This window comes from Haliaeetus albicilla, chromosome 7 (genome assembly GCF_947461875.1).
Source record: "Haliaeetus albicilla chromosome 7, bHalAlb1.1, whole genome shotgun sequence".
NCBI lineage: Eukaryota > Metazoa > Chordata > Aves > Accipitriformes > Accipitridae > Haliaeetus > Haliaeetus albicilla.
In genome coordinates, this window is record NC_091489.1 from 8839398 (window position 1) to 8866405 (window position 27008).

General features: G+C 41.9%; 1 long non-coding RNA gene across 2 annotated transcripts; it reads right to left on the reverse strand.

Annotated features, from left to right (window-relative positions):
• Positions 1–23248, reverse strand: LOC138686054 (uncharacterized). Of its 2 annotated transcripts, XR_011325357.1 has the most exons (5): positions 23119–23242; positions 13799–13843; positions 13201–13309; positions 5790–5904; positions 1–927 (listed from the first exon to the last, which is right to left on the reverse strand). It is a non-coding gene; the product is annotated as an uncharacterized lncRNA (long non-coding RNA). The 2 variants fall into 2 exon arrangements; XR_011325358.1 differs by lacking the exon at positions 13799–13843 and having other exon boundaries at positions 23119–23248.
• Positions 23249–27008: the final 3760 nt, after the last annotated feature.

Genomic DNA, 27008 nt, shown 5'->3' on the forward strand with positions numbered 1-27008 from the left:
TTTAATTATCCTGCCCTCCTTAAACAAAAGAGAAGAGCCACAGAACCTCTACAAACACAAAAAAGAATATTTTTGGTGTGCAAAATTATTTGACATTATTCTTAAATATTTAAAGGACACTGCCTGCTGGTTTGGAAATCCAGTGAATAATTTAATACTGTTTGACAGAATCTCTTTGGGTCAATTATTCAGTAAGTGGATTAATACATTCTGACTAAAACAAAGCACATTGCATTTTGGCGGGCATATCTCATTACATCACGTATTCCATGTCACATTGCATTGCAGAGGATGCCAGCATAATCAAATGGGGCAACTTGACTTAGACAATGCAATCAGAATAATTTTCAAATATTCTTCAAAAGCTTCCTGTTCCTGACTGTTTCTCTACCTGGTCTGTCTATATTTATCTGTCTAAAAAGGAAAATAACACAGCAAGAGATCTGATCGACTTACAAAAAAAAAATCTAGTTGGAAACTGTCAGCAACTCTTGACCTCATTATAACCCTAAGCATCTTATCTATACCAAACACTTTAATTTTAGAATAGCATCTTTAAAGCCTCAGGGGAAGAAGAGAGAACATCTCTTGATGCTTGACAGCAATTCTCTAACACTGACATGGTCCAAAAGAGGTATTCTTATCAAACCCTTCTGAGGAAAGCAGCTGTAATATAGGATCTCAAGGGCAATGGGGATACAATACAGGTTAAAAAAAGAAAGATCTTTGGAATTCCAAGAGGTATGTAGAAGGCTTCAGAGGCAGCAGCTGTCTCACACCAGGAAGGGTTTTATAGATAAAAGTGGAATGGATGGTCCTGCTCATGTTTCAAGTTACCAGCAGACACACCTCCCTCTCCTGTCCTTCTACTTTCCATTCTTCCCCAACATGCTGTGAAGAAACAGGTGGGACTTTCTTTCCAAAATCCTGTAATGCAAGGTGGGGAAGATGGTCATTTTAGTAAAGCTAATTAAAATTTGGATTTTTGATTTTGTGGGGAATTCTCAGATTCTCAATTTTCCTTCAAGTAGAACGGGGGTAAAAAGTCAATAATCTCATAACTTTGCTGAGAAAGAAAATATTCCAAAAGCAATTCTATGTTTATGCATTTTTTATAATTGTAGTATGAATATTGCAACACAGCGTAAAGCCCAAAACCATGCTGTGGAGGACAAATGCTCAATTTCATGGAAGTGATCTGAGTATAACATGATATTTACTTCATTAAAGTGAGATATTTCTGCAAAAGAAGTTTCCATTTCCTGCAGTCAGCATTTTCTGACCAAATTCCTTTACCAGCTCAAAATTTTAAAGACAAATACGCAAAAATGCATCTAAAGGTCTGAGTAAAATCAGAATTAAAATCATCCGAAAAATAAAAGGTACCTGTTCCTCTGCTCTCACAGCAGAGATGCTAAGACCTTTCTCACACCATGTAAATGAAATGAAGAGCTTTGCACCATTGTACACCCATGGCAAGCCAGAAGAGACTCTCACTCTCCAGCTACGTTCAGCAATATCGTCCACATAGCACGTCTAGGAAAAGCACCTGGCTTTGTCCAGCGGCTGCTTTAGCAGAGCAAAAAGTACAGCTAGGAAAAAAAGATGAGTTTTCCTCTGAAAATTTCCTAAGGGTGACTCAACAAGAATTTTTCTTTCTGTATGTGTGAATGGGAGCAGGGATGAGGTCAGAATAAAGCCTTGAAGAAGTTTGTGAGATTAATTGCGAGGAGTCCCTAGGGGTTTAGTTCAGACCAGCACTGCAAAGTTCCCACGCTCATGTGTGTCTTTGCCAGACTATCTGAACAATTTCTCCTCCAGAACTGTACGAGAGCCTGTCTTCTTCAGGTCTCCAGCGCAAGGCCGGCAGTCCTTCCTGCAGTCCTGTTGCCCAAAACCGCTAAGGCCACAAGCAAATTGGCCTTCTCATACTCTTCAGGACCAGAAAAAGGAGGCTCAAAGGCAAGTGAAGAGAAAAAAAGAAAAAAAAACTAACCAACCTGCAAAGCCCAAACAAGCTGGGATGTGGAAATGGGCAGGCTCTTTGTCTAGTTAAATTTTCTTACTCATTTTTTTGTGTTTCGTGTTAGAATCACAGTACAGCCCAACGTGATGCTTCATGCTGGTCATTTTAGACATCCAAAGTGGTTTTCCCCATTCTATCAGCTGGAAAATGGAGGCAAAGTCACTGACCTAAGAGCTTAGTGGTTAGCAGTGTAAACCTACACAGAGCTAGCAGTTGTAGCTGTTAGCAAGGTTTGAGGTTGGAATGGCTGACATAGAGCCTTCAGGTTTGCACTGACAGATCGCAGCACTTCCACAAACAAATTTCCACATCCCAGACCCCCCTAAAGAGCATCTTTGCAGCAAGGTAAGAAGTAGCAAGCATTGATGAAAAGGTACAGCCCAAGTTCTCCTTTAAATTGTTCAGTGATAAACATTAATATCAAAAACCCCATAACCACCTAAAAATTAATAACATCAATGCCCTCTACCCTTGACTTCTATGCACATAACTTTACTCTGAGTCAGTGTCATTAAGCCTAGCTGAAGAATTTGAATTCTCAAGCGTTTGGATGGTTGAGGATTGAATAAACATAGCAGAAAGCTCACAGATCCTCCCTACGTTTTTAAAACATGTACTTCCAAAGAGATATTACAAGAAATATTTTAAAGATGATACCTCAATAGGCTGAGATGAAAAAACATACGCTACTGAGAACCTCTGGCTCGTGTCACCCAGCCGCCTCACCTGATATAGGGCTGTCAAAGTATCGGGAAAAGCCCCTGAACCAATGAGTTTGAAATTTTCTAAATTCCATCATGTCACGCTGAAAGGAGATAGAAATTCATTTCACAGAGGCTTAAAATATACACATACATCTATATATATATATATGCACACGTATGTAGATACACCTTGGGAGGCTCCCGTGAGGAGAGGCAGGAGGCAGTGTGTGGGGAGGCCGTTCACCTCCACCCTGACGGAGGGGGGGACACAGGGACTGGGGTTTTTGGAAACCTCGCAGGTAATGATTTATTTTAGTAACACAGACAGTCTCCTGCCATTTCACACAGGCAGCAGTGTCTTGTTGCAAGGACAGGAGAAGCAGAGGGAGAAAGAATGATCAGAATCAAAAATTAAAGCAGTCAGCTTAGATGCCCAGCTCAAGCTGTGCAAAATGCCCACCTTGGCTAATAGCATTAGTTTTTAAAATGTGCTTTTTAGGATTTATTACTACTAAAGTGTTTGAATGTCTGGGCTGGAAGGCACAGAGATGAGCCCAACTGTTTGGATTTCAGTGATGCAGAGAGAGCTAGCGGTGACTATGTCCAACCTCTTGCACGAGGAAATGTCCTCCCCAATGCTGTGTGCTTCACACTTTCATCTTCTGATTCAGCTACAGAACATGAGTTAGAAAGAGACCCAGTCCTGACAAAGGATATATCACTTCCATAGAAAATAAGTAATATATACCTGATTAATATACCTGATTTTTTGGTCATGAAATTGTCCTGTTAAAAAAGTGAATATTTTCTATATTCCTGATTCAGGAAAGTGTATTTAAGTGTTTTCTCAAATAAGGGGTGGATTTGAAGCACACATTGAAGGGTTATTCACAGACAGGGATCTCTTTTCTGGACAAGATGACAGGGAGACCAGAACTCTTTGTACGGATGAGGTTTAACCCAGCATGATCTGCTGAGATCAGGAGAATCACTTCCATTTTTCACTGGTGCACCAGCAGAATTGGGGCTCCAGGCTTACTAAAACCAAAACAAATGCTGCTCTATTTGAAAGTAAAGTTACACAGGAAAAACACTTAGGAAGAAACATTCCATATAACTAGGAAAGATCAATGAAACAGTTGTGGCTTAACCAACCCCTGTAACTTTATCTCTTTCTCTAGTTCCAGGGGAAAGAGGGTTACATGAATGGGAGCATGCTCCCAGAGGGAGGAAATGTGGCATTTGACAGGTGCTAGAAGCCAATAAATTATGGGATATGTAGAACAGAAGAACCATCTATTTCCTTGCAAAATTGTTAAGGTCCAGGCTATAGAAAATTGGAAAGAGATGCTTAAGATAGAAGTAAAAGATGCAATTTTTTTAATTTTTTTTCTTTTCAGGAGGAGGGTAAAGGGGAGGAGAATATCAGTAAGAAAAGGAACTGAGTTGGAACTGTAAATCAAAATTTGCATTCCAGTGTTATAAAAGTATGGTGGGACATTCTGGTTTCATTTTAATCATGTAAACAAGTTCAGGGTTGAATTCTGCTCTTATAACCAGAAATGTCTGTAATATAATATCACACATGTTCTGAACACTGTGGGCTGCCTAGTCTGCTGGAATTTGGCTAAAAAGACTAACTTTCTTACTTATCCTTAAATTTTATCATCTTTTCCACAGAGGAGGAAGAAATAGCCATCAGCCTGTGAATATACAAAACACTGATACCAACAGCAACGTGAGGCTCTGACACGACGCGTGAGTGTCCAACAACACCCAGTGTCTCCAAGAGCGGTGTTGAGCAGCCCTGGCCAGGCTGGAGGCTGCACTCTGTTCAACCTTGCTTTTGGTTTGAATCTGGTCTTTACTTGTGCTTCTGCTGTTCAAGTGAGGGCTTGTGATGGTATAAGCAGAAATACTTCATTATCTCTTCTGCCGTAGGCAAGTGCGGCTGAGTGCAAGTGTATTCCCATTAAGTCATATGCATTAGCTGTGTGCTACTAGTAGGGAACTAGGAAACTACTACACAGTCTCCAAATCGTTTTATTTCTTTCCTCTCATCCTCCCCTTACTAGAAATGGATTAAAAGCGCAATGTCTTTGTTTTTTTCTGTTCTAAAAGGGGAAGGAAATGGCAGCTTGAAGCTGAGAGCAAGATTTCCCCATAATATAAAACAGTACACTGCCCCTGATGTGAAAGGAATTACGCTGATTTACATCCACAAAGACTGTGGCTCTCTAGCATACTAAATACCCTGTGGTAGTGCTGCACCAGGTACTCAGCTGAGGTATACAACTGTCCAGTGCTCACAGTACTGTGGGGAAATGTTTCTTTTAAAAAAACAATAAAAGCAGGCATTGTAATGCCCTTGTCTTTCATTACGTGGCTCTCACAGTGAAGACAAAAGTAACATTCCCATCAATATCAACAGGATCAGAATATGGCCCTCGGAGAATATTTCATATTGTTACATCCTTTCATGACTCAAACAAAATTTCATTCCTGGATAACAGCCCTGGTTTATGATAGGAAATAAGTGCTCTGTCACACCCCGATAATTAGTACATCACAGGCAGAATGTAAAACCAGGCAGTAAAATGACACTAAGTTTCTGGCAGAACTTTGGGCCACATATAAACCATAAACTAGATGATACAGACAAGACATGGTTGTACTCCTTCTTTTCAGAGAGGCTGATAATAGAAAGGTCAGTGCCTCAGGATAAAACAAAATACTGAAGATAAGCTCACGCTGGAAAGCAGTTACAATGCCACTGCCCAGCTTCATATTCACACAGTAAAAATCTCAGCACAAGCAGCTTTGGCCATATGCCTTTCTTAGTATATAAAGAACTTTTTAAAACACACTGGGAGTTGAATGAATCTCAGCGAGGCAGCTATCACTGACCATAGGTGATGAAGAAGGAAGAGTCTGCTGTGAAATGTGTTTTTTACTTTTTTTTTGAAACGGAGATGAGCATTTCAATTTTCTGCAAAGATAAATGCAATTTCTTAAGCACTGTTCTGAGAAAGGGGAAGGAGGAAAGGCAGGATACATACCATGAATGACACAGTGCAGATAAAAATGCAGACCTTAGGCAGCAATGGAGACCCAGGTTTCTACTCAGTGCAGCAGAAAATACATTTCTCACACCGCACATCCATAAATCATTATCTAGAAAGAAAACACAAAACTTTAAAAAAGTACCTTCAAAAACAATTTAAGGACTGCAGATAGACAGGTTAAACCAAATTGACACTCATATAGTCAGGTGGAGAAGCACATGTAGGTCTTTTAAAAGATTTTTTTAAAATTTGCCATGGAAATGAATGACTCGGTAATTTTAAAAAAAAAATTTGCCATGGAAATTAATTACTCAGTAACAGGAGATGAAACCCATTGCAAACTGCTGATTTGAGTGCAGGTCCAAAACGTTCAGAAGGCCAGGGAATGTCCAGATTAAATGGATGTGTGGTCTCCATCCCTTTCTGGTGAGCAGGGGTCCATATCCCAAAACCACCAGTGGGTAAGCCAAGGAGCAAGGAGGCTCTGACTCACCCCTGCTGAGGACACTGCTACGACCATTCACCCACACAGCAGCTGGAGGAAGGTTTGTTTGCTGTCAGGGCCCAGAAGAAAGTTTACAGTGAAAACACAACCGGAGTGACACATCAGACTGCGCTTTGGCGTACACAGCTTCAGGGCCGCGCTGCATTCCCCTGGTGGTAGCTCTAATTCAGGAGTTATTGCTAATATTAACTTTTTAGCCTAGTTTCCTAAGGAAATGAGGCTTAGGCAATCATTTTGTCTGGCTGGTTTCCCTATAATTTTGAGCCTACTGACTGATGTCAGCCAAGTGGAATAGAGGGACAGAGCTCTCACAGACAATTATGTTCCTACAAGTTTTGTAAAAACAGATGTCTGGAGAGGGAAAAAGAGGAGCAACCAAAATTTATTCCCTGCTAAAGGAAAGGCTGCAGCATGACATCATCATTTAGGTATCAAGAGGTCTTCCTTCGGACGGAAAAGGTCTATAGATGCTTGTTGCACTAAAAGTTCAGCAGGCACTGACACTTTCAGAGACACCAAAGTCAGTCGGCCCCAGATGCAAGCCTGCAGGACACCTGGCTTCATTAGTTTCAAAGCCTGCAGAACCACTCATACCGCATCTAAGCACAGTTTCGTGCTGACTCACACTGGAAATTTCCCACACGATGCTATTCTCTACATTTCCTATTCTCAGAAACTCTCCTCACAAGAAGCCAAATGCAAAGGATTTCTTTCAGACTACCGAGACCGAGAGTGTCTTTCTTACTTATTGAAAGTTAGCCGATAATTCTTCTGGTTTTCTGCATACCTTTGGCTGTCTCTTTTTACCTCAGTCAACAGTTGCAACACATTATAACACTGATACCATCAGCAACACCTTCGTAAAATTCCCTTTGAATTCATTACTACTTAGTGCAGGAATGATAATGACCGATATCTGCTACATCAAATGGATAGTGCATACCTCTGTGTATTCCCTCTGTGTGTAACCCGTTGCTACTCGTATATCAGCACCTAGAACTCAAAATTAAAAAAACGAGCAGACCTGAGGATCTGTACCTGGGTGGTGCCACAATACATGTAGTGGACTCCCCTGAGCTTGCTTATACTTTCTCTCCTGAAGAGTTAAAATCCAACACGTGAGGGCAGACTTACAACACCAGTTTAGCAGCCCCCTTTTCCAGAAAGTGTACGTCCCATTTAAACAAAACAAAAAAAAAAAAAAAAAAAAAAAGAGAGAGAGAAAGAAAACCTCATCAACATCTTGACTAGCTCCTGTTGAAAAATACTTCTCTCTGAGAAATCCAGGACATTCCTCTTTGCATTAATTGCCAGCTTATTAGTGGAATGAAAGTTGCCAGTCTTTTCTCAAGCTGCTTGGAGGTGAAGAGCCTCTTTCTTTCTCTTTACCAAAAACAACAACAAAACATCTCAAGAGAGAAGAAAAGAGAAAAAGGAAAGGGAGCTGCTGAGAGCCAGGCTACTTATTCATCTTTGAACATTGGTTTCCATGGGAATAAGTTTGGTTCTTTGTGGAGGCTGAACAGCCCCATGCAGTCTAATGCCTCCAACATTACATTTGTGTGGTCAACTTTCCTTTGGCCTCCCCTCGTTCCCTTCCTCCTCATCCCTGCTCAGCAACAAGACTGGTGTCACAAAAATGAAGAAATCATTCAATAAACCGGCTGAATTAGGTTTGCATCAAAGCCCACTGAAGCCTTTCTAATGCCACCAGTGAAACTCGGATGAAGCCCTCACAGCATAAAGCACAGTGGCTTCCAGTCAGCTTGTCAAAATGGTTACCCAGCCTTTGTCTGCCTCAACGTTTCTATTTTGGTGGTTTCTGTCTCACTTTTGTCCTTTATCTTTGGGGTTAGTTTTTTCCTTCTGCAGCTCTTCATTGTTTCGTAGTTTTGACAGATCACGTAGAACATACAGCTCTGGTCATGTTAGTGTTTAAAAGTGAATCATTACCTGTACACCATGAAGGGCACAGGTTCACCAACAACTGCAAAAAGGACTAAATAGATAGAAAAATAGATTTTGCATGAAACTTTACTTAAATCAAGAAGCATTTTTCCTACGTAAAACTCTTCAGAGGTTCACCTGCTTTACTCTTTGCTTTAAACCAAGGAAGTGAACAAAAGTAGCATGATATGCCTGTTAGAGAGTGAACTAGATGAAGACTGGGTGATCTCAGTCAGGACACAGAAGACATTACAGAAAAACTCATGGACTATGTATTCTGTTTGATCTGACTACAATAATTTGCTAGTCTTCTTGTAATCCATTTTGACATAAAATTTAAAAAAAAAAAAGAAACTGTTTATAAATCCATTACTCAGAAGCTGCCATGCAATACATTTTCATACATTAATCCTCATCATTTTGCTAACTGTCATGATTTTTTTTTATTAAAGGATTAAAGCAAAAGCATGTTTTCATAAATCACTAATAAAATATTTAGCACTTCCTGTTGCTCCACTTTCAAAACTCCTCCTTCTTAAAAGCTTCTAGGGTCCAAAGTTTTTTTGAAAAAATGAACAAAAGACGAATATATTAGAAATTCATGAAAACCATTCATAGGCAGGCTGTCGGGACTACAAGGGTTTTCTTTTGTAAGGATACTTTTTCCGTTTAGATTTTGAAATGTATTTTCTTTGCAAGACAGAGGCACTGATGGATTTTCAATTTTTAAATCTAAGATTAGGTCTAATTGCCTAATTTACTTTACCTATGCCTTAGAAAACTTAGCTGGAACTGCAGCATTTTATACAGTAACTCAGGATGTGTGGCTTGAAAGAAGCTATTGAAGCGCAGAAAAATTGATCAATCATTTGATTGTCGATTCACACATCAGTGAATGACAGGTAGTGCCATTTTAGTCTTATCGTTCCTATAAGAATGTTAGCAATTCAGGCCAATGAAGATCCATTGTGATAATGGAAGTAATAATGAAAGCTGGAGCTTAGACCATGCACTAGCATTCATGGCAGTACATCATCTCCCCTTACTCACAATAAGATGAAATGAGAAGGTTATTAGAAACACATGAACAATAAAGCTACCCTAAAAACTACCTTCTATGGATCCAGGTTTCAATAGTGCAAGTGTGTTTCTTTCTTTCTTTCTAATTTCAATTCAACTGAGGCCTTTTCCCATCTTCCCACTGCATTTCAGTCTAGGGCAGAAGCAAAGCAACCAACAAGACATGTTTTCTTAATAGGTTATAGTTATGTGGTTCAGGAAATCAAATACACTGGATTATTTGTCCAAATGAAGGGGAAACACGAAGCTAACATTGGGAATTTGCCAGGTCTAACCGAAACAATTTCAGGTACCTAGTAATAAAGTGAAAGTGCACAGCATAACTCGAGCTAACTATCAAATTCCAGGAGAGTCACTTTAGCCCAAACTGAGCAGGTTTAAGCAAAACATGAAAAGGTAGTCCAACTTCTTGCTCTGAGGTCCTCCTGGCATGGAAACATTTGTTCCTACGTATTCTGTAAACTAGGGAGAAGACTTAGTTTTCATGAGATCGTACTTCTAAGAGTAGGTGAATTGACAGATTTGAGACATTTTATCAGAAATAACTAAAAGTGCAGAAGATAACTAGAAAATTGAAAGACAATTCCCACTTCTGTTATTCTTTGGCCTTCAACACATAACAATCCAAAACTGAGAAGCACGAACATTCTGTAAAGACAGCTGTCATCAACCCATTAGTTTCAATTCAGCATGGACCCACTGGGAGATAATAAGAGGAGCTAATATGGTCCAGTACAAGAAAGCTACCAAAGCTAAAGCAACCCAGGACTTTCAGAACATTAATTTTGATGAGAAGTCATCACTGAAGGCTGAAACAAAGCTAGGAGTCTAATCTCTAATGAAGTTATCTGGGAAATATGTGTGTAGTATACATTGTGTCTCACTGTATTTGATGCCAAAACAGCTAACTAAAACTGTTTTGGTTAGAGTTTCACTTACTTTCCAGACACTTCCAATGAAAAAAAAAGAGGCGCTCAGCACAGCTGGAGTCGGAGGACCATGCGTGCCTCTGGCCTGCTGCAAAAGCTGTCCCCCACCTCCCCGACACAGAAGCTCCCTCAGAAGATCTTATGGGGATGGTAACCTCCGCTGAGGAGGGTTACGAGGAGGAGGAGGAGCAGTAACCTCCTAAACCAACCTGGATGGAAGAAGGAGCAGCTGAGTGTCCCTGGTTTTAGACACAGGCTCCCTTTCCAAAAGCAGCAAGGAGGAGTAGAATGTGGTGATATTTGTTCTTTGACTGCCTACGTAGCAGTGCGAGGGCTGGGATGCTCCCCTGGAAGGGGACACCTTCATGAAGCTCCCTCTTCTGTTGTATCAGATGTGAACCACCAGAACCAATGGAGAGAAGAAATACATGATTATGCCTATAATTCTACAACCTTGTGGTCAGGGCGTTTACCTGGAAGGTTGCATACCTGGGGTCTAGTCCACAGCCAAACCACAACTCAGGGTAAATCCTGCCACTGTTTCATCATGGTGAAAATGTCATTTTGCAGTGAATAAATAGAACCATCCACCAATGGGCTTGTTAAGCCTTGATTTTTTTCTGGTTTTATAAATAGTTCCAGTTCCTAATATGTCATGTAACAACCATAAATTGGGGAGGACTGAATCTCACACTCACTTTACAAAGGCACAAACATTATCTCCAAGGATGTAAAATACAGAAGAAACTCTGTAATTGGAAGCTTCTACTGCCTGTGTGAATTTATGTCACAGAGGAAAAGATTTGGACTCCCTACAAGTTAGAGTTAAAATTTTAATATCTAGGGTTTTTACTTTGATGATTGTGTCTTGATTCATCATCTTTTCTCTCTGTAAATAGCTTGTAAGCTAGAAATTTCTGCAAGCCTGTCAACTTTCTCAAATAAATCTCTTTTTTTTATCTTATTGATTTGTTTTCCGGAAGTATTTTCCTTTCTTTCTAATGTTTTATTTATCTAACAGTGTTCACATTTTTATCCCTAGGAACCTTTTCATTTGTTTTTTGTTGCTGTTTATTTGTTTTTTTCCTTTTGTGTTTGGCTGCAGAAAAACAGCTTGCATTTCAATAGCAATACTTTATACAGCTGAACATCCCAAAGTGCTTTACATTTAATTACACACTCATAGCCAAGTGACTATATGACAAATCTGGCCTTTGGGATCTCCATAAAGGGAAAAGCAGGCAAGTGTTTCACAATCGGACCATCGTGTACACACATGTGGCACTTTTCTTGCAAATGAGCACCACTGCAGATTCTATATGTGATGCACAAGAGATAGCTGTGAGGAAATGAAAACAAGAACGAAAAAAAGACACTGTTGGCTTTCTGACTTAAGAAAAGGTACCAGGCAGCTTCTGGAATTCAGTGTCTTATCCTAATCCACATGAAGAAATGTAGAATACTTCTTTCCACCCAGAGCAATACAGAAAAAGACATGTAATAAAAGGCTTGCACAGATACCTTTTATTTATTTTGTTCAGCTTATAGCATGTACTGTTTCATTTCTTTCCTCATCCTCTCATTTGTGTTATTTTCTTCTGTGACAGTTTGCAGAACAGTTTGCTGCTCATTAAATGATGAACAAGAAAGCAATCCATAAAATGTTTGCCGCAGAACAAATCAAAGAGGTATTTGGAAATCAAATTGTAGTTTTAATAATAAAATTGTTGCATTTTAGCCCATATCTTTTACTTATCAAATGAAATTAATGAGGAATGTAACTAAGCTGTATCATTTTATAAGACTGCTGCAGAAATTTTCAGTGATTATGAAGTCAGTGAGAGGTGTCTTTGGTCATACGATACTTTTAGCAATCAGTTGTTCAATACTTTAAACAAATTATTTTAATTTTTCATCCTGGGACATTCAATAGTCTAGCATGTGTCAGCCAATTCACCCTAGATGTGTAATGTAACAGCTTTCATTTCTTTAGTCAGGTTTTCTTGATAGCTGTTTTCTGAAATAGCTGGACAAGAGAAAACTTTCATCTGCTTAGTAAGTACGAGTAATATTCATGTATTTGTCATAGATTGGTATTGTGGGATTATCATTCTCCTTTCACAGATAAGAAAGCCCTGGCTAAGGGGGCCAGTTAATTTTCTTGGAGAAATTGATGTAGAAAGTCTACGGCTATGCCTAGAATAAAATCCCAGTCCAGTGCTTTATCCATCACATTACTGTTTCTCAATGGTTGATTGCAAATGTTCTTGTAATGCATAACATTGAAACTGTTACATCAGGCTAAATGAAATAAAATCTAGTTTCCCCATTCCATTATGTTTAAAGGTCACATATTCACTAGTAACTATTCAAAACACACATTCACACCAAAACCCTGTAGCTACTACTAATATCCTTAGCAGTAGGGTTTGGTTTGGTTTGGTTTGGTTTTCATTCTCACTTTAAAGCCAAGGAGGCAGGATCACAAAATTGTTTTACCTGAGACTGAATGTCACTATATTGAACAGAACAACAAACCACTGCATTAGGACCTAGTGTTCCTTCCCAAATATTTTTGCCTGTTGGAGGAGGCTGAGAAACACAAGTTCCTTTGACAGATGCTCCAGATTGAAAACGAACCCAAACCACCCAGCCCACAACATCCCAATTGTACCGGTGTACAATAACTCACATACAGTGAGGCGGTTGTGCCAGCAATGCACAGTCCTGTGCAGCACTTTCCCGGGTGCAATTCTGCACAGGTGCTGCGGACCCTCTGCCACACGCAATCCGGGGGCTAGCTCTGCTGCACGTACAGCATCGCAACACGTGGGGCTGCAGCGCCTGTCCCCAGCATCCTCCCTCTAGTTTCTGTGCATTTTTACCTTGAGAGAGTGCTGAGGTAAGACCACCTGCAATGGTAAGTATGCCTGGTCCCATGTACCATAGAGCGCCAGCTGTATTGGATGTTGACGGTGAACAGCTTCTGTATAATGCTAGACTTAGCTCCACGTCTCAATACTTCTTAGAAACACATCTTCAGCCTCTGAAAGCTGAGCAAACAAAACAGAGCAGGCAAAGTGTTACAAAAACAGTAAAGGTTATTTTGAAGCTAAAAAGCAACAGCAAAACGGCTTTTTTTAGTTCACAGCTGATCTCAAGTCTGTGCAGGATTTTTAATATCATTCTCTGTTGTTGTTTTGGTTTTTGTTTTTTTTTAATATGACAGTCTTTTCTCCCACAATCCATCCTCAAGCCCAGTATGTGATGCTGTATGCAACAGCTTTGCAGATGGGCTTCATTTTGGTTGATGTCTTCCACCCTTACAGCGACCTGCCAACATTGTACTAAGACAGTGAGAAAGGAAGGGTTTATGAAAATAGGAGAGTAGGGGGGTAGCCTATATCCCCTCTGCCTTTAAAAAGTTACATTTTTGACACAAAATATTGTTCAAGAAATCAAACATTACTTTCATGGGATAACATAGTTCTAAATACAGCTGACAGCATGACACCAAAGCGGTTGTAAGCCAAGATGCTCACAGCTGATGGGTCCTTTGAAAGTCTCTGGCTCCTCTTGGTCAGTGTCTGTTAATGGAAACACAGAGCAAATTTACACAGAACAGTATGCAGTATGAATAAGTGGTTAGGGGACTCAGATTTATGATTTATATAAATGTAACTGCCTTCAGTTTTAAAGCTAAACTTGGGCTTACATTTGCATTCAGTGTGAATGGTATCCCACTACTGAGGGCCATTCTCAAGATTATCTTCCATTTTAGGGCACTTCTAAACCAAAACTAAGCCTCCCCTTCACTTGTGTCTTATAGCTACCAACTCCCAGGGCACTGGGAGCCCAAAGCCAATGCCCTAGAGTTGGGAGCAAGGAATTCGGAGCAGCAGCTGGGAATCATCTCTGAGTGGCAAAGGCCAATTACAAACCTGTAACTCATCACCAGTAGTCAGTCAGTGGCTAACTGGAGATTTACCAGGTACTTTGGTGTCATCATCCAAATGAAGAGACATTCTTTCTTTTCCTCTCCCACCTTCTCGCCTATCTCTTTCATACAAGCAGACCCTCTCCTCTGGCCTACAGCCTATACGGATTTGATATTTGCAGCTTACGGTTAATTTGACCCTGCTGTTTGCTCTTCAGATAACTGTAATTCCCTCCTTTCTTTTGACATAAACTATAATTTCTGCTTCATTTCATGTCATTTATAATTGCTTTTTTCTTCTTGCTATTGTTCCCATCAACTCTCCAGTGATGAGCTTAACCTGCCTGTTTGCCCCCCATGTACAAATACTTTTCTGAAAAAGTTATCCAATTTCTTTTGTCCTTAATTTTTTTCTGAACAAGGCACAAAGCCAAAATATTGCATTTAACAGACAGAGCAATATTTTACCAAGCTTTTACTTATATACTGGAAGTCAATGCAGCACAAAAATTGCTCTGCTAAATGAATGCAAGACAGAGTTTTCCTGGCTTACTCTAGTATAGGGAAGCAGCAATGAAGAGAAGAAAGATTATATATTCCAAATCATCTCAGCTACCCTCTTTATCATTATTATTGCTTCCATTTTCTACTGCATTTTAGAATATATTCTAAATGGAATATTAATATTAATTTCTTTCTTCTTCATGAGAGTTCAGATAATTTGGGATAATTAAGGGAGAGAGGATAGGAGAATCCATCATGGGGTTATAAATCTCCAAGGAATGTGTTAGTTTTGCATTTTAGTTCTGCTGAAAAATGTAAATGCTTCAATTAGTGTGAAAATCAGAGGCTGCCTCTCTCATTAACAACGAGGCCTCTAACCTCTCACCTTGCCCATATCTGAATCAGAGGATTCTGAAATTGGAAAGTCGGCCCATTTTCCTAAACACAGCAATTGCTCTAAAAAAAAGTAACCAGAAAATATTTCCTTCCCACACACCCCTCCACTTTAAAGAGCTAATTAGTTTCCAGAAAAGGCTTCTCCAGAAAAGCTGGTGTCCTGTTGCATGTGATGGGGAAGCTGGTGTGCTTGTGGATAGCATTACAATAGACTTGAAGTGAAGATAAGAGGGCTGGGTGTCTGCAGTACTGGGATGAATCTCCTCAATCTAAATATTCCATCTTTCATAACAAACCTGTCAATAAGGGAGGTGAGGGCAGTTTCGCTGCTGCGCTATGCTATCCTACAGCTAACGCAGCCTGAAACCTCCTAAAGGCTGATTGAAATCGATTCATACACAGGTGGAATGCTACAGATCTCTCTTCTCAGCCTTTATAAAGGGAGATTTAGTAGGAGATTTTTTATTTATTGAGAGATTCGTATTATACCAAGTTCAATACTCCTCCAGTCCACAGTTACCCAGAAAGGCACACTTAAACAAATGCCTGATATATTCAGTGTGCATGGGACCAAATAAATCAGGGGAAAAAAATATAGCTAGTACCACACACATCCATTCTGCACACATTCACTTCTAAGCCAGGGGCTGGGAAGCAAGGAGAAAAGCACTGCCTGGACTGATGATTACGTTTCCTCAGTGAATAAAGCCCACAGGTGCAAAACAGTAATGCAAAATTACCTGCTCCCTTTGCATAAAAAAGGTTCATCTGCAATGATTTAATTAATTGAAGGATTAGCCTTCTGCTACCATTTTTGACCTGAGGTTTTTCTCCTAGTTTTCCTTTTACTGGAGGATCTTCTAGGCAGTATGGCACAAGTAATCTCATAGCATTGCAGCACTTGTATATTTTCAATGCCATCAACCCTACTCACAACTTCTAATCCTCAATTTCTATCATTCATTATTCAGCTTAACTTTTTATAGGGTTTGAATCAGTTTTTCATATATGAACTGATTCAGACAGTGGCCCAGTTGTCCAAATGCATTCAGGATGTTGACCCAGTTTGCACAGAGGAAGCTTTGTTTGCATAAAGGAACTAGTATGGAGGAAGGCTGTATTATCTCCTCATGACACACCCTGCAACCATGACATTGCTTGATCACCCTTCAAATCCATTCTAAGTACTGCTACCAAAATTACCTTCCTGATCCACCATTTCCTCTCCTCTGCTTGTTCTTGATACCACCTGCAGTCACTCCATCACATCAGATCTAGCTGACCCCAGCTCTGCTCCTCCAGGGATATTAGCCTCAGACAGTCCATCTCCACACTACCCTTTTTCCTGGTCTGTGATAAATTCCATAACAGTTTAATACTTCAAAATAATTTCTTAAACCTTTTCTACCATTTTGCCTTCAAATCAATTCCATCAATACTGCTACAAGTACCTGAGCTGTCTGCTTTTTACCCTAAATTCTGTTCATCTCAGTTTTTCAAAACACTTTGTGTCATGGTACTAGAGACTATGTAGGTTCTGGTTCAAAATTTCACAAGAAAAGCACAATTCCAGAGCAGTGACCATAACATACTTAGATCCAATATCCTCTCTGGAGCAGCAAAGGTCAAAAATCCACCACAATTGTGCTAAATTTTGAGCAACGGAAGTATATGAAAATGAGGAAATTTGTTTAAAAAGAAGCTAAAAGAGGTAGCTGAGAGAATGAAATACTTATGGACAGCACAGGGACTACCAAAAAACATCCTACTGAAAGCAGAGCTTCAGTGCATGCTGTCTGTTAGGAAAAACTTGAGAAGCAATAAAAAGAAGCAGGCGTGGTGGAGCAGTGAGCTAAAGATTTGGGAAGTAAAAGAGTTTATTAGAATTGAGAACGCATCATTCAAAAAGCAGAAGCTGTATCCAAATGAAGAAAATAAAAAGGCTCATAAACTCTGGCAGATTAAATGCAAAAATATAATTAGGCAGGCCAAAAAAAAAGAGTTTGAGGAACAGTTGGCTAGAGCAATCAAAAGTAATACTAAATTCCTCTTCCAGCACATGAGAGCAAAAAGCCTGGCAGGCAGTCTGTGGAGCCCACTGACAGCCAGGTTGAGTACCCAGAGAGGGCAAGGCTGTTACAGAAAGGCAGAATGAATACTTGCATCACTGCTCACTGTAGAAGAAACTGAGGATATTTCCTCACTAGAAGCCTTTTTGGAAGGCAATGCTGCAAAGAATCCATCTGAAATGTAAGTGACTCTGGAGAGGCTATCGTAACATTAGCATAAGCGCTAATGAGTTGTCTGGACTGGATGGTATTTAGCCAAGAGTTCTGAGAAAACCCAAGAAGGTAATAGCTGAATCACTAATAGGGGTGTGCGATCTCCCATGTTAAGTTTTAGGGCACCATGAACACTGAAGGCTAGCAAATGCGGTGCCAGGGAGGATCCAGAGAGGTGCAGGCCTGCAAGCTAGTAACTCTAGCGCACAAATTCATAAAAGCTACAATAAAGAACAGGCTCTACCCAAGATACATGTCTAAATACAATCTACGCAGAAAAGCCAATGTCAGTTTTGTAGCGGGAAATTCTGCTTTGTAAAATCCGTTAGAGGTTTTTGAAATTAACAGGCATATGGGTCAAGTGAGGCAGTCAAGCAAAGCACAACTGGATTTTCAAAATGCTTTTGACAAAGTCTCCCATGAATGATTTCTAAAGAAACTTAGCAGCCATGGGATAAGAGGGAAGGACCTGGTAGGAAGAGATAATTGGCCAAAAGACATGAAACAGAAGGTCTGTATTTGCAACAGAACAAATACCCTTCACAGTGAAATAAAATGATGGACACTGAGCTGGTAATTACCATTTGGGAGTGGGAGCTTGAGGTTACCATAGATAGCTCCATGGAAGCATCAGCTCAGTGCTCAGCAGCAGTCAAATAACCAACTCAAATGCCAGGAATAAAAAGCAAAACAAAAACATAATTATGACTCTGTTCATCTGCAGCTTGAATATTTTTTCAGTTAGGGTCCCCTCATCCCCAAAAAGGACATATTTGAGGTGGAAAAAGCTCACAGAAAGATCAGCTATGATAAACTATGGAATGGTTTACAGAGTTCTGAAAACTCATGAATGATGTGGAGTGGATAGGAAATGACTGTTCGCTGTCTATCCACTGCAAGAAGCAGAGAGTGTCAAATGAAGCTTATAAGAGCTAGACTTAAAGCAAACAAAACAAGATGGCCCTCACAGAAGAGGTATCTGTACCACTTGGCACATCTTGTTCAATATCTAAAGTATCTATTTTCTGGAGGAAGGACTTCAAGTTGCTCTGTATCTACCTCTTCAGGCCAGGGTCCTTGAATTGGACTTTTTGGAGATATTGGTACAAATAATTAATCATATACCTTCAGCCTACTTCATGAATGTGTTGATTACAGACTTAGAGGTCATGCATGATAGGGAACTTCACTTGCGCAAAGCACTAGACCAATTCGTAGCTTCCAGTTTCCTCTTTGCATGAATTCAAAGTCATCATAATACCATTGGTCTTCAGGAAGTTGTCTCAGTTTAGACCAGGAGCGGCCAAGGGTAGAAACAAATGCTAAGAAGATAAACCATAAATTCTTGTACTGCAAGCAATGCACATGCATCAGTGACTGAACTGTGAACATGAAGAATAGGCATGTGTAGTAAGAGTCCCTGCACATTGCTTAAGGTAGCCATTTCCAGGGTGTCTGCTTGGAGACAGCCTTCAGCTTTCACCCTGTCCAGAGACTACTTTCATTATGTCTTGTTTTTGCATTATCCTCTGCACTCCCATTTCTTGTATCATCTTTCTATTATGGAGGTGATGTGGGAAGTCTCTTCCTCTGCCAGTTATGGTCCAAAACAACTAGAAGAGGGAATCCACTCTCGATACAATCCGATACAATCCCTGCCTAGGGGAGATAATTGACATTCCCTGACTCAGAGCTAACAAGAGAAGTTAAACATTACCAGGTGCCCCATGGGACTGTACTTCTGTTGAAGACTGGGAGAATTCTCAAAAGAAGAGGGAAAATGTCCTCTCACATCCAATGATGCAGATCCAGAGTCATGCCACTGATGTCACGCCAAGGTTTACACTGATGCGGGATGCAGTCTCGGGAGCCAGTTCTGCCTGATGCACCCTCACTGGAAACTGGGCGATACCTGGGACTGCCAGACAGTTTTTACTACAACTACATAGAAGCAAATGAGACCGAGATTAGGTGACAATTCCAGGCAGAAACCTAGTGGGGTACATAAGGAGAGGCTGGTTTTATCTGCAACACAAAACATGTCAGGTCTGTTAAAGAAAACCAAATTTTTCTTTCGCGGTTCATCTGTTGTGATGGTGAGAACTAGCACAACTAGGCCTCATATATCTGAGAAAGCATAAAGAAGAGATTTTCCAGCAACAGTGCTTTCCTGATGAGTGAAAAACAGTTCAGTGTCTACTGGTTCATTTAGGTGCATTCTTCAACACATTAAAAATTACATAATTTTTACATTAATTACATTAAAAATTGTATGTAATGGATTCCTCCTTTCCTTTCCTAATAATTCAGATGATACATAAGCAAGATCAAAAGCTATAGTCCAACTGAAATGGCCATACCATTTGTTTCTGTTGAAGTTCCTTTACAATATTACTGAATACAAATGATTTTCATTGTTTGAATAGGAAAATGTTTTAAACCTCTTTCAAATTTCCTTAGTATCTGAGCTCCAAATGAACACAGGATTTTATTAGGATATGTCAGTTCACCATAGCCACTCTAATAAAGAGAGCTCTGCCATAAGAGTTTCCAGTTTACAAAGAAAAAATAAAATAGCAGGTGTTAACACTGAAGATGAAAATTGGGACAGAAAATTAAGGTTATTAGGGAAGCTGAGAATTATAAAAGGGCCAACAGGGAGTGATTTCAGAAATCACAGTTTAGCAGCAGAGCAAATAAACAAAGAAGCCTGTGACTGAAGTCATCAAACTAGAAAATATTCTAACAAAGTAACAAAATGAGAGGCTGGTTACCTAACCGCTGTGTTCGTTCCCTTTCAGCTCATGATATAGAGGCAACCTCACCACCTCGCAGGGCTGAGTCCTGGACATGCACATAGACAGAAAAACAGAGTTACTCCAGATGTCTTCGGTTCTTGGAACTGGATTGAGGTTTTGACACAAAACCTGTCTATCTGGCAGCACATCACTGCCTGAACTGTGAAGTGATACTGGCACATATTCATGAGCTTTTTCCTCACCTGAGGGTGCAGTGGCTGACACAGTAACAGGAGCCAGATTTTGCGTTTAGGCCTGTCCAGCACTGGGGCACCCATGCCCACCAGCAGAACTGGGAGACACCTTTGCCTTCATCTTCCTCTCTGCTGCCTGACATGTTTGCAGGCCAGGAACGTAATGATCCCAGAAAGATTGCTCTTCCCACTCTCCTGGTACTGGCTGCAGGGGTAAGCAGTGCAGGGACACCAGGACAGGGCAGGGATACTCTCAGGACCCACTTCTCAGAAGGGCTGTACAGGACAAGTGGTCTAGGTAGAGGGTGAGGGAGAAGATGTCCCACAGATGTGGGGTGCACAGACCCACCTCAGGTGTTCTCTCCCCACGGAGCCTGTGACCACAGCAAAAGTACCCGGCATTACAAATATTTAAAACAAAATGAAAACTAAAGCAGTTTGTATGAACCCAGTGCATAAGATGAACTCTTCTGAGTAGCATAAATTAAAGTCACAGGTAGTGGGCAGCAGGAAGAGTCGAACATCAGCATTTCACCAAAAAAACAACCTGTGTTACAGCCTCTAGGCTGTAAGTCAGCCCTGCTGAAGCAGACAGTGAGGTAGATTTTAAGGCCAGCGAGAACTGCTACAATAATCGTGTAGCCTGACCTCCTGTGTAACACAAGCCATAGGATTTTATCTAGCAGGTCCTGCAGCGGTAACGCCTACTCTTCCCCGCTGCAGGGCAAGCTCCTTACAACCCCCTTTCAGATGAACTCTTGGCAGGACTCTGAGAGGAACGAACAGATATTCGACAAAAATTTGTTTGCTTGTTTTTGCAAAAGGAACAGTCAGAAATGCAGTTGCTAATCACTAGCGTAGGACCGCATCGCTGGTACCCAGTGGGCATCAGGCCTCCAGGCTCCAGCTGAGCGGTGAAACCAGGGCAGCAGTCACAGCGTGCTGCGGCAGGACTACAGCTCTTTCCTGCTTCCCTGACATTCACGTTGCCTTCCTCTCACCCACTGAGTATTATCATCACAGAGGCTGGAGTTTGAATGTGTTTAATGCTTTCTTAGCCACAGATCATTAGTAACCAATTCCACTTTCCACTAAGTCCCAATTGGTTTTATACAATGCAGGACTCCTTTTTTTCTCTCCCCTCCCCTCTTCTTTCTTCCTCGTCTTTCCAGTTTTCTTGTGGCAAAACAGTCCTGCCCGAAAGCAATAAGCTCCTTTCAAAACTTAAAACCCTCATGGCAGGCATTTGGAAAAGAAGATCTAAAGGCACCATTATTCCTCACTTTGGCTTCACTGTTGGCTCACTGTCCACATGCATAATGCCGAGCTTTTTCCCACAAAAGTAGTGGTCCTCAGATAGCCACAACTCCACGTTAACTGCTTGGCTTTATTTATTCCCCGACAAAGCTAGCAAAGGGATAACTCTCACGACATTTGGGACGCCACCATGAAGTCAGTGAGCACTCAGCTAGGTATGGGAGGAATATAAATGAAGCAATGACTTAGGTAATTGTACCCACCAGGAACTGCTATTAATGCTTTTTGGATATTCCCACTCCACCCGTGATGTCCTCTCCCCCTTCTCTACCAAACCTTTTCTGGTTCACAAACCCACTTTCCACAGCTCTGCATCTCAGTGTTCACATGAGGCCTGAAACAAGATTGCAGCTTGTCATTGCTTTTCCCATTTCTGTGGGGCTGCAGCGTCCAGAGCAGGAAAAGCCAGGGATCCACTCCCACCACTCTTCCTCGCTCTCTGGACAAGCTCCAGCCGTCCATTAGCTACCTGCTGGCAGCTGTGAGAAGTGGTCTGCACCCTTGGCAGGTGGGATGCTGGCTGGGCTAGGTAGCACCTCTCAATAAATTGCTGGAGATCAGCAGGACATCATCAAGGGGGAAACTGCTCCTGGCCAGGGCCTGCCAAACCAGCGGGCCGTCAGCTTTTGCCTGCAGGACATACATTTGGATGTCTCCGCACAGAAATGCAGATTGGACTTGGGTCTCGCTCTGTGGCTGCAACAGGCAGCAGGGGACCCAGGGGCAAAGAAACCCAGGGGATTACCCAGATGGTAAGCCTCACTTCCAAGCCCCACTTCCACTGCTGTCCTATAAAGAGTAAAGAGCAAATGACAGGGCTCACCCATCCCTGGAGGGACAGTATTTCACCATAGGTAAAGCTCTCAGGTTGTCAGTCCCAGGCAGAGACAGGACTCCACCATGCCTCACTGCTGTCAGTCCAGCAGGCACTTTAGGATACACGCAGCTCCTGCTGTCCACAGCAGTGTTCTTCCACTGGGATTGCCTGGGCAGGGTAAGGAGACGTTGTGTCCTCCGCAGCCGGTGTGCCAGGGTACAGGGCAGTGCCAGGGTACCGGTCAGTGCCAGCCCAGCCTCCTGCGGTGCCACGCCAGGCCATGCCCCGCCACCGGCGAGGACCCACCACCCATTTGCTGCTATTAGCCCTGAGCAGGGGCAACCCTCCAAAGAGCACAGAGGAGGAAAAAGAGAGTAAAGTCTCTAACCCCACCACAGCTAAACGTCAGTGCCCTTCCTCGCGCTTTGTGCAGAAGCAGCCTCCTGCAAAGCCATGGGTCCCATTGCAGAGTCCCCAAGCCTGCAACCCAGAGCCTCTCATGCCTTAAGTCCAGCATAACCCACCAGAAAACAGGTGGCAGACCACTGCAGTGAGGTGTCAGTAGCTGTTCGACGTGCAATCCATTCCTGAAAGAAACCGTGGAAATGAGTAAATACCTCCACGCCCTCACAATCAGCAAGGCAGGGCGTGCTGTGCCTGGGGAGGGCTCAGCTGTTTGTCTTGCTGGAGAGCCAGGGGTGCTCCCCCTCCCCAGCCCAGCAGCGTCCCGGCGCACGGTTATTGTCCATCCCCGCACTGCTGCTCTCCACCTTTCCCATAAATAAGGATCTTAGGGAGGGAGGGGGGAGCAGGGCTCCTCGCAGCCCTTGCACAGCTGCCGGGCATGGCTCGGGGAGGGGAGAGCAGCAGGGCAGCCCCCTCCAGCTGCCAGAAGGATGGGGCGAGAGGCGGGCAGGAGCACGGGGGTCTGATGGAGGCGTGTGGCCCAAATCCTGCCCACCTGCTGGAGCGCGACGCCAGCTGCAGCCCAACAAGGGCCCTATTAATCCTGCCCACGCGGTGCGTTTCTCTGCCTCCGTACACCCGAAAGAGGAGATCTCGCTAAGAAATTTTCATCCGTGGTTTGCTAAGGTTTTCTCCCCAAAGAATCATGATTTAATTGCTGTTATTATCTTCATAAAGCTGTCCAGAGTGTTTTTCTGGTAGTTATTTAAAGCTTATCTAAAAGATACTGATAGCAGTGGAACGGCTGGTTAAAACTGCAGTCCCGGTATGCCGGTAGCAGAGTGTGGTAAAAATAATAGGTCTCTTAAATCAATCATCATCTTTCTCTAATTTATTGTATTGTATTTTTGGATCCATGCATGGCATGCACAGCACATCATTACAAAAGAAATGCAGTTAGAAGCTATATAAACAGACAACTGCAGAGCGAATTACTGTCAGTCTTCCATGGAAAAAAAGATACTTTGGCAAAGAATAAAAATCACACGTTATAATTTTTTAAAAGATCTGCTGATGAGAAACCTTGTTGTAGAAGCAAGCTCTCCAAAACATGTCCCTAAAACATTGTACATGCTGCTGAAGAAAAATTGTTTTAAAATGTCTCGATCAGTAACAGCTTCAAAAATAACAATATGAATGTTTGGTGGAAACAAACAACTGCACAAGATATCATTGTGTATATAGTCTATATATATATTGTTCCTATCCTGATTTGCTGTAGAGAGAGAAGCTAGAAGCACAGAAGAAGTGATGAAATGTGTTTTTAAAAGATGGCGGAATTTTTTTTCATGCAAATCCCTTGTTTCATCATATCGCTAGTGACTCATGCATAAAGGCTTAGAAATCTATGGGAAGAGATGACACATGTCTCAGAACCAGATATGAGCAAATAATTCACTACAGGATAGTTGTTTTCTCTTTAAATCAACTCTGGGTTTTTTATTTAAAGAAATTATCTGCAAACAGGTCATTTTCACTATTAATTTATTCCTATGTTCTCAGTTGCCTCAGGGCTTGTTTGTGAAAACAAATTTTAGACAATGAATTTACAAACTGATCATTCAAAATACTTAGCTACTGTGAGTTGCCAATCACTTGGCATTAAAAATCATATGTATTATTTCTACTTTGTAATTCACTCCCCAATTTGCAAAGTCAAAAAAGTATCTACCAGAGTTTTGAATCTCTTGGGATCACTTTGGATGAAGATAAGGGATAAGAAAAGTTGAGGAATTAAATGTCACTTCATGTCTTTTTATGTCCTCCTTCCACACATTCATCACAGCCCCTTGCCGCTCAGCCTGTTACCTGCAGTCCGATCCCCAAGTGGTGCATTCCTTCGTAACTCATCCAGGGAGAAGAGGCACGTCACATTTATGGACCAGTGGGGTTTACATCTCTTTTCCCCTCATGTTCTTCCCAAGCCATTTGCCTTGGTGAGCACCTATCTGCCAAGGATGCAACCTAACTCTGCTCTGGTGTGTTTAATTCCCCAAGTTCCTGTGCCAGAGCTTTGGAAGGTCACTGGGAGACCTCCCTCTGCCCCTCCTGCACCGTGCAGCACCACAGACCACACATTCATTTGTGAACGGCGGGAACTGACCTTGATGCTGTCCCTTCTCTGTCATCTACCATCTCCAGAAATCCCCTTTAGTAACTGGTTTTGTGACTGCTTGAGTTCCCTTTAAGTCTTAAATAAGCTTGGGAAAGGAGCTGTTGAACGTAAGAGACAAGGCTACATAGAGTTCCTCCAAAGACAGGCAACTCTCTGGGCTGCAAGGCTGCCGGGAGCAGGCCAGGGCCCCTTTCCCTGCTTTTTCTGTGTATAAGCCAAGTAAAATTAGACTTTCTGTTACAGCTACTCCTGAGAAGGAGGTGGCAGTGTGCTGAGTAGCGGCCACAGTTGATGACTCTATTTTTAGGATCCATTGCACCATTTTTAGGATCCACTATTGCACCTCTTCAATGGCTTCTGGAGCTGTAGTCCAGACTTTCTGAGGCTCTTCCTCTGGTTTCCTGAACCAACCCTACCCAGCTTAGCTTGGGCCTTTTTCTTTAACCCTTGGTTTTTGCCAGACTTACCATGACTTGTCTCCATACCTTCCTCTTTAGCAATTCAGTGTTGCCTATACTTCTGTGAACCCTGCAAAAGAACTGGTGAAGGGCGACTCAGATGCCTGGAATGAAATACTTGGATATTGCTCTAGTAAGACATGTTGCTGTAGTACCTGGTATACACAAGCAAATATCACAGAAACATTTTTCCCCATGGAGCGGTTTCATTACCTTGGCAAATCCTGTGAAGCCAGGAAAATGCCTATGCAACAAAACTGATACCTATATTACGAGACCATCAAAACTGAGCTGGTTACAGTCTTTACCTTACCGCAGAATCATTCTTCACACAGTGTCCCCACGCTTTGTCCTTGCAATGGAGTATGCTGAGGAAGTGAACTGGGAAGCAAGAAAAGAGATGAGATTAACTATTACAAGAGCCCACACATCACCATCCTTTGTGAAGGAAGGCAAATGTACCCCACAATAACATTGGGAAGTGAGTGGAAAGTTCACTGATCCCAAACAGACCCATGGCATCCCTCCTTCCTGAAGAGAGACTTGGGATTTAACAATACCATTACATCAAGACAAGAGTTCTCCCTACCAAGAAATACATTCCTCTTCTAGTGCATTGAAACAATTAGGTAATTTCCTTCTCCTTCCCTACAAATTGAATCTCTCAATAGCTCAATTTCTGCAAGTGCCATTGTTTTCTCAGGCACGTCGAAAGTCATTTTGCTGAGCTGCTATACTCTCCGAGTACCCAAGCATCTCCAGCACCTGGGCGTTCAACACTACAGCTATTTCTTGAGCAGCGCTTGGACATGTTTCAAGTTGACATTTTAGATTGCATAACTCCTGGCGCAGCACTGCAAAGATGTCTCCTCCCATTGCATCAGAAAGTGACCCGCTGCGGCAAAGGCTATTACTTCCTTTGAGACTATCGAGTCTGTGGTGCCTCGCTGAATTATACAGACTCCAAGGGGAGAAAAAGCAACCACTGCATGCTCCGGGTTCTGAACTTTTCAGTACAACACATCTGGAGAGCCTTCATCTACATATGCGGCTCTAATGCCACATCTCCTTGGCGAACACTGCGTGCGTTGAATTCTGCTAACATAGGATGACAGACAAGTAACAATAGGAGCTACGTTGACTTGGTGCTTGTCTCATCCTAAAATAAAATACTGTGTGACGGACTAGCCACAGCTGCATGCTTACAAAGAGCAGTCTGTGGCTTCTAAGCAAAGCAGCTGAGAAGTTAAAGAAAATAAATCTCAGCTTCCCCCTCCCCACTCATTTCCACACACACATGTTAGATCTGAGGCCAAAATCCAATGACTAAAGTAGGCATATAATTAAGAGTGACCTGATTTGGGGGGAGGTACTGAGCAATTGCATTGCCCAGGGACTTTACTGCTTCAAAATTGTGTTTCTTGGGGAACACAGAGGCTCAGTTCCTCTGAAAATTGGGTACCTTTGA